Source organism: Talpa occidentalis, unplaced genomic scaffold, assembly GCF_014898055.3.
Source record: "Talpa occidentalis isolate TD23 unplaced genomic scaffold, MPIMG_talOcc4v2.1 talOcc4.10, whole genome shotgun sequence".
Taxonomy (NCBI): Eukaryota; Metazoa; Chordata; class Mammalia; order Eulipotyphla; family Talpidae; genus Talpa; species Talpa occidentalis.
In genome coordinates, this window is record NW_023600993.1 from 85,628,293 (window position 1) to 85,643,595 (window position 15,303).

At 46.1% G+C, this 15,303-nt stretch overlaps 2 protein-coding genes across 7 annotated transcripts in view; one reads left to right on the forward strand and one right to left on the reverse strand.

The window, feature by feature from the left end:
* The window catches only part of MYH7B (myosin heavy chain 7B), a 39,057-nt gene extending 25,418 nt beyond the window's left edge, over window positions 1-13,639 (reverse strand). For both annotated transcript variants that reach the window (XM_054696892.1, XM_054696896.1), the window contains exons 1-3: window positions 13,551-13,639; window positions 12,998-13,183; window positions 12,129-12,242 (exon numbers count right to left, since the gene is read on the reverse strand). The gene's annotated coding sequence lies outside the window, so the exon portion shown is untranslated. The remainder of the gene's footprint in view (window positions 1-12,128; window positions 12,243-12,997; window positions 13,184-13,550) is intronic.
* Window positions 11,850-15,303, forward strand: part of GSS (glutathione synthetase) — a 32,794-nt gene continuing 29,340 nt past the window's right edge. The window contains exon 1 of one of the 5 annotated variants that reach the window (XM_054696931.1): window positions 11,850-11,871. The gene's annotated coding sequence lies outside the window, so the exon portion shown is untranslated. The other 4 variants (XM_037496471.2, XM_037496494.2, XM_037496487.2 and 1 more) reach the window with 4 other exon arrangements.

Below are 15,303 nucleotides of genomic sequence, written 5' to 3' on the forward strand. Positions count from 1 at the left end.
TATATCTGCTACCAATACACTCAGTGCCCGGAAGTCCTTCTTTGAATAAAGACATTGCAGAACTTTGCTAAAATGCTACCCCAGCTAAGAGAAACACATGCATTCAACTCAATGTGCATCTGACAGCTTCTATTCTGTGTCCAGTAAGGGAGCAAGACATTCATTATCCGGGAAAGGAAAGGCATACAAAGATGTCAGAATGGAGGATTCTGAAGGATGAAAGCAAGATTGACACCCAGACTGGCAAGGAGAGGGACATGACAAGGTCCCTTACCTCATAGAGCAGCAGTAAATAAACAAGTAAATATGGTTTTTGAGGTAACTAAAAACTGTTGTACACGCTATGAAGGAACTAACAGACCGTTGCTGTGGAGGAGACTGGGGTGCACTCCAGGTTTGGCAGGGAGGGCCTCTCTGAATGGGTTAATTTTAAGGTAAGATGTGAAGGATGAAAAAAGCCAGCCAGAGGAAGAGCCAGGGAAAGAATATTCCAAGCAGAAGGAAGAGTAAAAACAAAAAAGTAAGGCATGAGGCAGAAAGAGCTTGGTTTGTTTGATGCCCTGTCACAATGCTAGGGCAGCTTGACAAGGTGAGGTTAGACAGGTAGGCAGGGGCCAGACCACCAAGAGTGAAACAGACTGTGGCAGGAACTCTGGACTTTACTGCAAGTACAGTGTAAAAGCTCTTAGGGCAGGAGATCACATGGTCTGAATTAATTATGCTCACTCTGGCTGCCACATTGAGAATGGACTAGAAGGGGCATGAGATGCCACAGGGAGAGCAATGAGGAGCCTGTCTGTGTCCAGCCAGGTGAAAGAGGAAGGCACAGGACAGAGAGAGGCACTGAAGACAGAGGGGCTGGGGAGCATGAACCCAAACTCTAGGGCAAGAGGAGCCACACAGGCTATGGTTGGGCCGCGGGGCATAAAGGGGATACTGGACAGAACAGTTGGGCCTGAACTGTGAAGGGCTTCAAAAGCCAGATTAGGACTTGGTGCTTTATCCTGCAGGAGCTGGGGAGCCATCAAAGGCATTTTTATTTTTATTTATTTTTTTCATCAAAGAGCTCTGAGTAAGGGCATTTGACAGTGTGGTGAGATTTATGTGTTCATAAGATCCCTGCGGCAGCTGTGTGGAGGATGGACTGAAGGGGCGAGACCGGTGGCAGGAAGACTTACTTAGGAGGAGGCTTCCAGAGTGGTCCAAATTCGAGGTGGTGAGGCCCAAAGAGGGGCCCTCCACCCTGGCACCCTGGGGGTGGTTGGGCCCTTTTGTCCGACGTTTGCCCCTCCTGGGGCCCTGGGCAGCTGCAGAGGGCTTGAGTGGGCCCCAGCTCTGATGCTTCCAGCAGAAAATAGGATGAGGGCAGCCAAAAGGCATCAAGGCTGTTTATCCGGAGGAGAGACGCCTCAGCATGGATTTATGGCTGAAAGGTTACTAGGGACCAGCTGTCCCCCATCCTCACAAAGGGCAAACAAAGGAGGGGACTATGGCCTCAGCTGCAGCAAGAGGGAGGGAGGTGAGACACACAAGGGGCATCCAAGAATGAACGGGCCCTGGAGTGCTCATGTAAGCCAACTGTCCCACTGAACAGTGAGGGAAACTGAGGCACAGAGAGGGAGGGCAGGTCCTTTCCCAAGGTCATGTAGTGAATTAAAGATACAACTAGACCCCAGGGACCTCCCAGAGTATGCCCCAAAATACCTGAGGTTGCCCCTGAAGAATCTGGGATGTGGCTGACCAGGGTGAAAAATGTGCATGTATGCAGCCCCCCTTGAGACAGAAGGCCAGACAAAAAGACAGTGCTGGGGCCTCCCGGTGGTACAAAGGGTAAAGTCTCAGCACTATGATGCTATCGGCAGCCACTGCAGCGCAAGTTCGATCTCCGGACAGGGAGCAACCCATATGGCGCAGAAGACCTCTCCTCTCTCACCAGCTGCTGCCCTCAGCAGTGTATTTCAGTACATCCACCTGTTCTGCTCCCCACTCTATCTCTGGTGAGTCCTCTCCTTGCCCCACATCTCTGGCCTGCACCCCAGCTCTTGTATACATAAATAATCTTTTTTTTTAAAAAAAAAAAAAAAGACTAGTCCTGGACTGACGTGGTCAGGGTCTCTGATTGGCTACATCCTTGAGTTCAACCTTTGTCATAGGCCCTCGTTGTCTCAAAAACTTTGTGTTGCCCCCCAACCCCAATCAGTCTCACCATTTTTGGAATTTGGTAGAGTCTCGTAACTTTCAAGAGTCTTAGTCTTTCTGTGTCACCCTGTATTCTCTACCCTCCCTGTGTTGGCCTCTGACTCAGTCTCTCTTGAGCTGAGCTGGGCTAACCTTCCATCCCCAGTGGGCCCTCACTGGTAAAGTGCCCCCATGTAGACAGTGTTTGGGCGCGGTGCCCAGGGCTGGGACAGGTGATAGCAGCTGTGGATCTAACTATAGTTCCCTTGCCCTTCAATTGTTCCCAACTTCAAACAATGGTTGGGCCCTGGATTAGAGACACCCCCACCAACTCTGCTGAAATGGATCCCAGGGGGCAGAGGATGAGGCTCATGAGGGCCACATGGTGATCTCATAAATGTCTACCTCTGTGGATGCCCATATTCCCACCTATAGTTCTGCGGCGGCAAGGAAAATCAAGCAAACAAACAAAAACTTCAGCCCTAATAACTGAATTCTCCATTACCACATTCACTTTAAAATACTATGTAAAACTTCAATAAAAGGTAGTAAACCTCTCCGGTCAAGGCACTAACACATGAACAACCGCATTTCTTTAACATTTTCCAAAGAGAACACCACCAATTTTCTTTACAAAAAATTAGAAAACCAGGCTTGGAAAACTAGACATTTGTGTAATAACAAAAACTCGAGAATGGTCAAAACAAATATTTCATATCATTTAAAAATCACATACTCCTTCAAAACTTAGCTATTTACAAAACTGGAAATTTACAGAATCTGATGAGACATGAGATAAACAAACCTCAAATACTTAAATCCACCCTATCACTCCAACAATACAATCTTTTGCAAATAATTTTACTTTAAAAGATTTGTTTATGTTTTCAGTCCACCTAGGAGGTTGTGCGGATGAGAGAACGCGTGTGGGCGTGAACAGCAGGTCTCTGTGTGAGCATGTGAATGGATGTGATGTGGGCTGGGTTGCCTTTCTCCTGCCTCAGGTGACAGAGGTGCCGGGATGCCAGATCCAGAGGGCAGATACTTGGTCTTTTCTTCTTCTCCACTGTATCCCAGCCTGAGCCTGGCCATGGCAAATGCTGATACATTTCTCATGTCTGCCCTTAGGAAGAGCGGGGGCATGCTGTGTAATACGACTCAAGTGTGAGAGGTAGTACAGAGTTGCTGAAGAACACCTTATTTAAAGCTAGATTGCCTGGGATTGACTGCTGGCTCTGCCAGTTTGCAGCTATGAAATCTTAGAAAATTACTTAACCTCTTAACAATAGAGATTCAGAGAAAGTACCCAACACATAGGGTTGTGATGAGCCTTATATAAACTGAAACAGGCACTGGTGTCTGGCACTTAATGGAGACAATAAATTATTGTTAGCATTTCCAAGATGTATCATTATGTGGAGAGAGAAAGAGAGAGAGACATAGAGAGACACAGAGAGAGAGAGAGAGAGAGACAGACAGACAGACAGGAGAGGGAGAGAAGAAAGTATGGGGTCTATTCTTACTCATGCAAAAATGGAGCAAGAAGAGCTGTGTGTCTGTCTGCTTTCCCATGGAAAACCTACCCTTGGAAGACAGTAACCAGAAGCTGGTGAGTGTGGTTGCCTTTACCAGAAAGGGCTCAGGAAGGGAGAAGACTGATTTTTTCCCCTTGAATACCCATCTAAATTTTTGTATGTTTGAAGATGGCTATGTCACCTATTTCTCAAGTGTTTGATAACTGAGTAAGGGTCACTTCCAACATGATCCTTGAAAAAGCAAGCCCTATTCTGCCAGTGTGAGGGAACTCAGCTCCGAATCCCTGGTTCATCTTCCTTTTCTGCAGCCCAATAGCTGACAAGACAGCGTCCAGAGCAAATGGTCGGCCAGAGGAGGCTTCCCAGTTTCCAGGCCACACAGCAGAGGGGTGGGGTGAGGGTGAGGGGTGGAAACAGGTTCCTGCCTCTGGGCTCAGCCCTCAACTCTTCAGCGCAAACTATTCTTAGAGCCCAGATAATGCCAGCAGTTGCTGCTGCTCATATTAGCTTCCAGAATCACTCAACCTTGAGAGGCCCAGTGCTGCTCCCACCCCTTCGCTGCTGGCCTCCCTGTCAGGTATGGGCATCCTGCTGGCTTTGTCCTCTGTACTACACAGCTACACACATTCCAGCACCACAGGTAGGCAAGAAGACTGGGTGGTGGGCCCCTCTAAAACTCCCCATGCCAGGCAATGGGGTGGGATAGGAAGGGCTGAAAGCAACAAGCTAAAGTGTCCCTCTATGGGTCACCACCCCGATAGCGCAACCCTAGGCTCCAACTATGCTCAGAATATGAATGAAAGGTGTGGGGGCAATGGATATGGGCTGGCCAGGGGAGCTGAGGTAAGGGGAGAGTAGAAACAGTGGCAGAGAGGGGCCTGGGAGGGCCAAACGAGGGAAGTGGGAGCAAGTCAAAAATAGAAGGTCTGGGGAAAAGATGGTCAAAGAGGGTCTAACAGTATTCGCTCTAGAGTCAGACTAACAGCTTCATCCCCTTAGCCCTTTGTGGTCTGGAACTCTTTTCCCTGCAGAACTTCAATTTCTATCATAAAATAGGCTTAATCTTATTCCATTGGGTTGTTGTGCTGAGTCAATGAAATAAGTATATAAAGAGTTTAGCCTATACTTAACATACAGAAACACTGTAAATGTCTGCTGAGGTTATCATTAGCTTCTTACAAATAGGCAATGTTTCTTTTTCAGCTCTGTAGCTGCAGGGACTAGATTGAGCCTGAGTTGTGCGCTTAACACTGCTCTTCAAATCCCTGCTGTCATTTACAATCTAAGTGACCATGAACAAGTTATTTATCCTCCCCAAGGCTTGGGTGGGTTCCTTCTCTGCAGAGTACCTGCCTTATAATGTTGCTGAAACAAATGAACCCAAGTGCATAGGCCACTATCAGAAGTCAACCAGGTGAATGTGTGAACTGTAGCTACGTGTTGGAGGATAGTGTGGTGGGGAAGTCTTAGTTCTGCCACTATGGATTTTGAGACAGTGCCCAGGAAGTCAACATTCTGGAAGAGCCATACATGGGCATACCATGGGAGAAAAGTCCCAGGATCTTTTAAGACCACAGCTACCCTACCCCAAAGCCTAGATTCTCCCTCTCAGGATCAGAATAGGGTTGCCCTAGCCCAGGTCAGCTTCCCATTTAATTGAGTACAACAAACTCTCTGAAGCCCCCCAGACTGGAACTAGTACTGAGCTGGCACCTAAGTTTAGGACCCCATCTGGCTCAGTGGCACCAGTGGTTAATAATAGTTGACACAGGGCCTCCCAGGAGAGGGGCACTTAGCTCAACCTGGTGGAGTGGAAATGAGGGAAGCATGTTTGTCTTTCCCAAAAGATCAATTAAAGGTGAAGTGGGAGGGTGGTGGTTTGTGATTCTACTCTTGCCCTTGTGGTCACAGACGGTCAGGTCAAGAGGCAAAGATCAGAGAGCACTCAAAGAGTTAAGCTTGGAAATCCAGCCAGTGAATCCACCCTGCGTGTACTGAGGTATTCAATATATTGAGGTGATGCTGCTCTTTATGTCTCAGGCATTAACTGCCCATCTCTCTGTGAAGCTGGGCCTCGTGAATTTAAGGACAAGAGGGCCTCCTTAAGCACAGCCCTAAGGATTTTTTCTATGGGCTAAAAATACTGTTCTTACAAATATCTTTATTGTCCTATCTAATACTCTGAGTCTTATATTTCATTTCTTTTTTTTTTTTTAAATATTTATTTGTTTATTTATACAAGCACTGGGTACAGTCAGAAGCGTGGGAGGGTGAGAGAATTCACCAGAGCCAGAGCGGGGAGCAGAGCAGGCAGAAGGACCGAAGTACACTGCTGAGGGGAGCAGCGGGCGGCAGGAGAGGTCTGCGCGCCATGTGGGACCCTCCTCGGCGGGGGGGGGGGGGGGGGGGGGGGGGGGGGGAGCAGGCGCTGGTATCGAACCAGCGCAGCAGAAGCTGCGGGCAGCTTCGCAACCCAGCGCTCAACCACTGCGCCACCAGGGAGGCCCTTATATTTCATTTCTAATTGAAAATTTTATTGAGACAATTATATATTCCAATGCAATCCTAACAAAGAGATACCCTATATTAACACTGAGTCAATCGCCCGGAGCTTATTTAGTTTTTTATATTGCGCGCGCGCACGCGCGCGCGCGCGTGTGTGTGTGTGTGTGTGTGTGTATTACATTCTACACAATTTTATTACCTGTGTATGTTCATGGAGCATCTGCCTATAGAACCATCCACTAATCCATGGCCTGGCCCTTCCCACTCCCCAGACTCCCCAGACTCATATCAGGCAGCTCCACCTTCTCAAGATTCCCCTCTAGATAGACTGACCTTCCATCTGAGGGTTTACACACCACCAAGCTCCTTTCTGCCTCAGGGACTTTGCCTCTGCTATTCCCTCTACCTGGGATACTCCTTCCTCAAACTAGGGCATGGCTACCTATTTCTTGTTCTTCAAGTCTTAGATCTACCTTACTACCACCTCCTCAAAGAGGCCTCCTTTAACTGCTCTAGTAGTTAACGTAGGTCCCTTCTATAAATGGTATCTTTCTCTTTGGTATCACGTGTCCCAGTTTTTAAGTTTATAATATTTATTGGTAAGTTTGTTTATTTTCATCTGTCTCCCCAACAAGACTTGGTCTTTCTTGAGACCTGGGAATAGGAAGCTCCCACTCTGCAGGTTTAGCAGCCAGCACAGGACTTGATACAGAAAAGGTTCCCAAGAGTGCCTGCTGAGTGAGCCGTGTCCACTGGGCACCTGCCTCTCAAGAACATCTTCCCCAGGGGCATCTCCCTGTGCCCCTGCTGTCTGCCCCATGCCTAGCCCAATAGATATCATGACTTGTATTTCTCTCCCACCCTAGTCTAAGCAAGTTATTTCCTTTCTTTGCCCTTCTGTGTTCACAAGCTGGGCCAACAATACAAGGACAGTGCTTAAGCAGTCTGGAGTCAAACTGCTTGAGTGCAAACACTCAGTCTTTTGATCCTCTGTCCCTGATCTGTAAAGCAGGAATAACAACACCTACTTCATACAGAATTAGGTGAAATAATCATATAAAAAAAAGCACAGTGCCTCACACACAGTGTTCAATATATAATTATTGCTTTCATCATTATCATCACCACCAACTCAGTAAAACAAGGAAAGTACATACCCCAAAAATACAGGGGCCATAAGGTCACCTAGAATGATGGGGCCCCCTATTCTCATCTGTACACAATTCCTCTGGCTTCTCTTTCTCCAATCCCCTTTTTTCTTGGTAAAAGTTCAGGGAGATGGAAGGGCTGAGCTCTCCCTGGGGAAAGGCGCCCATCAACTGCTTTCCAAACCATAATTGCCTTCTCCTTCTTTTAGAGCTGTCAGATGCTCAACTAATAACTAGTCCCAGGATCTCCCTACAAAAGGCCATCACAGTCTAGGGGCAGAGCCCTGCCATCCTCCAGCCACAGGCAGAGAAAAGGATTCACGTCTCATCAAAGAGACTCATCTGTTCTGCTTTCATGTATCCATCTATCCAATTATGCAAATATTTACTGAAAAACTATGCTATTCATTTGGGAAATCACAATGAGATATCATTTCACAACTACTATTAGCAGAAACAAAAAAAATTGTCTGACACTACTGAGTCTTGGCGAGGATATAAAACAACAGCAATTCTAACACTGCTGGCAGGAGCAGAAAATTGAAAACCACTTAGAGAAATTTTGTAGTGCCCAGTAAATCTGAATAAGTTCATGAACTTCAACATACTACATAAGGAAGCACATTTTAGACAGTTTACCATTTGTAATAGCAAGATAGCAGAGACAACCAGGAGAAAAGGAGAAAAGATAAATTCACAGGAGAAAAGATAAATAAAATATGATATTTTAATGCAATGAAACCTCTAGAGCAGTGAAAACAAGTGAACTAGTTACCATTACCAACTTGATAACTCTCCTGAACATAAGACTGAATGAAAAAATCCAGTTGCATAAAAATATATACAATATTTACAATTTATATACAGTCCAAAAAATAGGGAACACAGTATCAGATATTATTTAGGGAAAAAAAAACAGTAAAAGGATGAAAAATACATAGGCTCTCATATAAACACTAACTCAAAATGAATCAGATTTAAATGTAAGAGCAAAAGCTACAAAATTCTTAGAAGACATAGGTATAAATCTTTGTGATTTAGATTAGGCCTATGACTTCTTATAAAACGAACAAAGCACAAGCAACCAAATGAAAAATAATTAATTGGGCTTCATTAAAATTAAAAACATTTGTGCTTCAAAGAAACCAAAAAGACCTACCACAAAATGGAAGAAACTATTTGCAGTCATATATAAGACAACGGTTTGGTATCCAGAACACATGAAGGATTCTTACAACTCAACAACAGACAAATAATCCAATTTAAAGCCAAAGATTTGAGGCAGCATTTCTCCAAAGAAGATATAGCAATGGCTGGCAACAATCTTGCCCACCTCTTTTTCTTTCTCCTTTACCTAATAAAATTGTCCTTTTAAAATTTCAGAAAAAAATATATATTTCAATGGCCAATGAATTCATGAAAACACATTCAACATCATTAGGGAAATACAAATTGAAACCACAATGTGATACCACTTCATACCCACTAGTATACTGATAATCAAATAGACAAGCACCGGGCCTCCCTGGTGGCGCCAGGATTAAAGTCTCAGCACTATCAAGCTACCAGCAGCCACTGTGACATGAGTTCGATCCCCGACCAGGGAGGTGACCCACACGGCGCAGCAGACCTCTCCTGTTTCACCCGCTGCTCCCCTCAGCAGTGTATTTCAGTAGATCTGCCTGTTCTGCTCCCCACTCTGTCTGGTGAATCCTCTCACCCACCGCACCTCTGGCCTATACCCCAGTTCTTGCATGCATAAATGAAAAAAAAAAAAACAACAACAACAACAAATAGACATGTGTTGGTAAGGGTGTAAAAACAAAGTCTCATATACTGATGTTGAGAATGTGAAATAGTACAGCCACTTTGGAAAATAGTCTGGCAGTTCCTGAGAAGTTAAACATGCGTTACCATGTGACCTAGCAAGTCCACATAAATACTTGTATATGAATGCCCATGGCAATGTTTACTCATAATAGCAAAGGGTGAAACTACCCAACTCACTATCAGCTGATGGGTGAACAAAATGTGGTGTATTCCCACAATGGAACACTAAGGAATGGAGTGCTGGTGCACATACAACATGAGTGAACCTTGAAAACACCAGACTAAGTGAAAGAAAAAACCACATATAGGAGTCCATTTATATGAAAAGTCTACAAGAGGCAAATACATAGTGACAGCAAGCAGACTAGTGGTGGGTAGGGGCTGAAGGGAGGCAAGAATGGAGGAATGATTGCTAATGGGTATTCTTTCGGGGATGATGAAATGCTCTGGAATTAGACTGTGCTGACGGAGTCACATTTTTGTGTTACACTAAAAAACACGGAATCGTACACTTGAAAAGATTAAATTTTATGGTATACGACGTCTTATTTCTCAATAAAAAACTGCATAGGAAAACTCCAAACTCACGAGAGTCTCTGCCTCTGGGGGAGTACAGATGTGGAGAGGCCTTCAGCTATGACAGAATGCTGGGTATATGGGTGTTATCCTAATCTTTACACCTTTCTCAATGTTTCCATAATAAATAAAATTTATAGTATTTACCGAGTGTCAGGCTATCTGGGTGGTGTAACAGTGAATAAAATCACATCTTATCCTGCCCAAAAGCACGTGACTGTGGTTAAGTACAATAGAAAGTGGCAAAGAGGAGCTGTAATTAAGTCATTTCTCCTTTCTGGCTTCTGTCTGCTCATGGGTAAAATGAGAGTTGCTTACAGAAGGTCTTTGAGGACCCTAGGGGCCAAGGAATGTGTGTCCCCCCACAACGTCCAAGAGTCCATAATGCACAGTGAGACCACAGGCCCTACAGTCAGTCCTGGTCATCTATAGCCACAAGTAAAGCCTAATGAGTCTGTCTGTTCTCAGTGAAATAGGGACAGTAACTTCTCCCAAGATTATCTTGGGGGTGTAAATGAGAAAACACATATAAAGCATCGGGGATAGGCCTGGCAAACAGTAAATCCCCAACACCTGGGAGAGTCCCCGCTCTGATTCCACAGGCATTTCCGGAGCAGCACTGCGGGGGTCCAGTGCTTGGGACTGGAAGACACAGGAATTCCATTCTGACTGCCCAAGCAGTGGCCCCCTGCCAGGTAGGGAGACAGCCTCGTAAACAACAATACCAAGCGGGGTGATGTCATTGCTAAAAACAGACAACAGTCATGTACACAAATGGAGACTGTGTGATGCAGACTCTGCCACCAAGAGATGTCCCTATCAAGAGGCCTAGTCCAGGCTTGAGAGAGGCCCTCAGAGGTTGATGGACAAGGCACAGAATTAAGGGATTGACCTCCATTCACATTGTAGTGCAGGCTTTCTTGTCCTTTTTTCGCCAAATTCAGACCTACAATATTTCCACAAAACCCACAAACAGAGAATGCAATGGATTCAAAAGTCAGATTCAGGAAGCCTGAGCTCATGGCACCTCCTATGGTGCATGTGTGGGAGTACATTGGTTAACAGTACAAATCTGCATGGACTTTAGCAAGTAGGGATACCTTTTCAAGCTTCCAAGTCCCCAGCTATAAAACAAAGATAATAACAGTACTAAGCTCACAGGTTTGTGGCATAAAGTGAGATAACTGTAAAGGCATTAGCCAAGTTTCTGGCACTTAGTTTGCAGAGCAATAAAGATTAGCCATTGTTAAGGGAAAAAACAGGTTCCATTTTGAAAGAGAGAGAGAGAGGTGGCATTCAAAGAGATCAAAAGATCTGCCCATAGTCCCATTGCTAGTTTGTAGAATCAGGATTTGAACCCAGGTCAGAGACATCAAAGGCTCAGTGAATCATGATCTCTCTCTGTTCCAGAATCTTTAGCAGGCTCACTTAGTCCACTAAATAGACTCTATCCTTGCCAGAATGAGGAACCAGCAAAGGCTTGGGGCCAGAGAGAGCTTTGGCAAGTTCCCTAAAGTTGGGTTTAGGAATTGGGCCCTGATTAGGGTCCAAGGAGGTCAGTGAATTCCTCCATATGATATGTGAAAAGCTGTGTCCAATGAAGAGTCTCAAAGAAGTCTGTGACCTCAAAAGCAAGAAGCCAATGACATGACCTCACTTAGCATGTTTTCTTACCTACCCAACGGAGATGTAGTACCTACCCTGAAAGGCCTGAGTGTTGAATGAGGTAATTTATGAGAAGTACTGAAACATGCTTTCACCTAATGCTGGTTTACCCTCCTCCCTCCCCAGCCAATTTCCATCATTCAGCAAATATTACTGAGCATCGACTATGCCCCTCATTCCAGGGGATGGGGATAAAGTGGGGAGCATATAACTGTTTTCATGAAGCTCTCGTGCTAGTGGAGGGAAATAACAAAGTTAATAATTTCAGGTGCTAATAACTTCTATCAAGAAAATACTCAGAATACATGTGATACAGACTGATAGCGAGGGAATGATACCTGAGGAGCAAATATCTGAAGGACAAGGAGTCAGTCATGTCAAGATTAAAAACCAAAGCATCCTGGCAGCCCTCCTGCCTGCCTGTGACTAAGCAGGTACTTCTCTTTTTCTCCTTTTCCTAGTAAGTCTGTCCTTTTAAAATGTAAAAAAAAAAATTTTTTTTTAATGAAAAAGAAAACCAAAGCATCCTGACAGAGGGAGCAGGAAGGACAAAACCTCTCAGGAAAAAACCCTTGGTCAAGAGTCCCTCACTCCCAGTCAGTCCCACCATAAATGGGGTTCCCTTGAATAAGTTACATAACTTCTCAGGTTTAGCTGCCACATCCACAAAATGGGAATAAAGACACCTTACCTGCCACATGTGAGGGGACTCAATCAAAGGGCTGTTAAGGTCTGGGATGCTCCCCAAATCTCATCAATGAACACCTTACAGACATCATTTGGCACCCATCTTGGAGAGGGGAACCTGCACAGAAAAATAGCTTCCTTTGTTCCTGATTAACACGGTGGAATTTTCCCTGCCACCCGGGGTCCATTATAGTAACTTTTGCTTCAGACTCTATCTCAGGTACAAAAGCAGACAAAAGAAGGATACTATGGAAATAATCAGGCCCTTATCCATTCCCTTCCCTCAACAAGATAGGAAACCCCTGGCTGTCCGGTAGACAGAATGTTTAAGGAGTTGAAAGTCTCCTGGGCCCTGGGTTGGGCCACTGATTTATAATTAATCACAGATCTCCCTCTAATCTCTCCCCTTTTCCCCATCTCCTCAATCACTGCTGAGGCGCCAGCATCATCTCACATGTTAATTCCCTCCAACCTGCCTCCCAGTACTGTTCCCCCACTTCTAAATCACGTGCAACACTGTAACCAGCACCTAACACACAAAACCATGTCTCTTTGCTGCTTAAAACTCTTAGCTCCCCAATGCACAATGCCAAACACCTTAGCCTGGCACCTAAGGTTCCCTCTCCGAGACTGAACTCCTAACAGCCTGCTCTAATTCCCAGGTCATGCTGAGTAGTAGTACACCACACTCCGAATCGTCTCTAAAACAAGTCTAGCCGCACTCGATTATTTGTCGTTCATTTGCTGTTTCTTTACCTGCTGCTTGGAACACTACCCCTATTTCTGCCTCTAACCTCCACCCCTACTTTCTTCACTACCTACAATTCCTACCCATCTTTTAAGACACGAGCCCCTTCCCCAGAAAAGGTTTACCTGTCTAACTTCTCAATCAGAGGAGAAAGCAGGGGCTGTGTCATATTCACAGTTAACTCCTCAAAGCCTGCACAGATAAATACCAGGTGCTTCAGATTGCGAAGACTGTCACAGCCCAGAAAGGAACTGATAAAGCTTGGGTACCAGTGAGGGGGGAGGGGTGCGCCAAGGGATGAGGTGGTACACCTGCATTAAAAAAAATAATAATAATAAAATAAAAAACTGCCCCAGATCATCATGCAAGTGTTATTAGACATTCTTAGACATTCTGGAAAAACCTGGATCCTCCTCAAACGTCCCTAACTTAAAAATTGCTCGAAAAATGAAAACGCTGTCCCTCGGCCGCCAAGCTTCTCCCGCAGCCGTTCCGCATCAGGTGAGATTTTCTGAGACCCCGCTGAGTGGCAAACAGAAGCCTGGTTCCAACAGCGGCTCTGGGACCCTGCGCGGGTCTCCAGCCCTCCGGGAGCCTCTATCACCACACCTACCCCCATCACCCGTGTGCCCCCAAGGTATGACAGTCCCGTTCTGGGCATCAGTTTCCCCATCTTACATTGGACGTCACCAGCTCTGGCGCCTTACGAGCTAAACAAACCCGCAGCTCCCTGCCGACCCAGCCTGACTCCTCCCCTCCTTCTCAAAGTCCAGCCAGCCTGGATCTAGCCCGCGCAGCCCTAAAGCAAAGTTGCCCTCACACGGACTGGGCCTTCCCGGCCGCCGTCCAGCTGCACCAGCACTGGCCCCGCCCCCGCCCGGCTCTTTAAGCCTGTCTGGGGCGGCCCGCGCAGGCGCCCTGCGCCGCATCGAGGCCCCGCCCCCTGGAGTAGCGAGTAGCGGCGCGAGGGGCTTGAGCACCGTGCGCGGCCGGACAACGACCCAGTAGGTTGAGGCGCGGCAACGGCGGCCGTTGAGGGTCACGTTTCCTCGGGAGGAAGGCTATCGCGGAGGGGGTCTGGCCGATTCTTGGAACCCCAGAGGCTGGGAGATGTTGAGCTCCTACCTGTGGTAGAGACCAGGAAACTAGTGAGGGGGTTGGGATGATACGTGTGGATCCTGGATTTTCTAGCTCCTCTAACTTCAGATCGGACCGGTGGCGGGGACACCGTGCCAATGAAACTGGAATTTAAAAAAAAAAAAAGTGGGGGGAGCAATTAGGACCAAGCTTTGTGCAGGGTGGGAGCCGCGGACAGGAGACCAGGCCCTCACAGGCACTGACCTCGCCCACAGAGTAAAGTCCAACCGATTTCCTTGTGGGCGTTTTAAGGCTTTTGAAACTCTGGCCCCTGTCATTCATTCATTCATCATTCATGCATTTACCATTGAGTAGCAGGAGCTGGAGTTAGAGAAGTGAGTAAGACAAACACGGTTCCTACGGTACAGAGTAGAGGAATGGGCTGTAAAAGCCCCAGATGGGGAAGAACAGGGAGGGCTTCTGAAACGCAGTCCAAAACGCCTGTCTGGAGGGGTGGGTTTTACTAGAGAACAGCAAGTGCCAAGGCCCAGAACAGGGAGACGGGCTAGTGTATCCTGGTCCCCGAACAGTCCTCGCTCTGCATCTGTGTGGTGCCCAGGGAAGAGATGATGGTGAAGATGATGGAAAAGTGAGGCGCCTAACAGTGAGATGGAGAGAAATTTAGGAATTCAAAGTGATGCACTATATGTTTTCATAGAATCCACAGGATATAGGGAGAATAGGGTGTAGAGAAGTAACAGCAAAGCTTAGATCCCCGGGGTGGGGTTTATCAGAAGAGGAACAGATTTGTGGGGGTGGCAACAATAAATAGTGGTTGTACTGAGATTCCCAGTAAGCAGTTGGATATTCTAGAATGAGGGTCAGGAACGCACTATCGTGAAGGTCTAGATTTGAGTGTCATCAGCAAAATAAAAATAAAGCCACATGAAGAGTTGAGGCTGTAGAATGAGAGAGACAAAGAGCACATTTAACACTTTCACAGTGATTATTTTTATGTCTTACCTTTTATGTCTATCCCCAATAGACAATGTCAAGGGCTTGGCATTAAGTGCCAATCAGTGTTTACCAACTAAGCAAGCCTGATAATAGGTAGAGATGTTGGAATCTGAGAACTGTGGCAAGATGGAAGCTTAGCCAGAGGCACAGTTTCTAGTCCTGGTTCTGCCACCAGGTTGCTCTGTCACCTGTATATAAGTGAAGTGGGTACAGCCAAAAAAAGAAGCTCCTAAGTATAGACCTCCAAGCATGGCTATGCAACTTCACACAGATTTTTCTCATTTAATTCATACCACAGTCTTATTTATAAAGGAAGTAATATTATTGGCTCAAATTC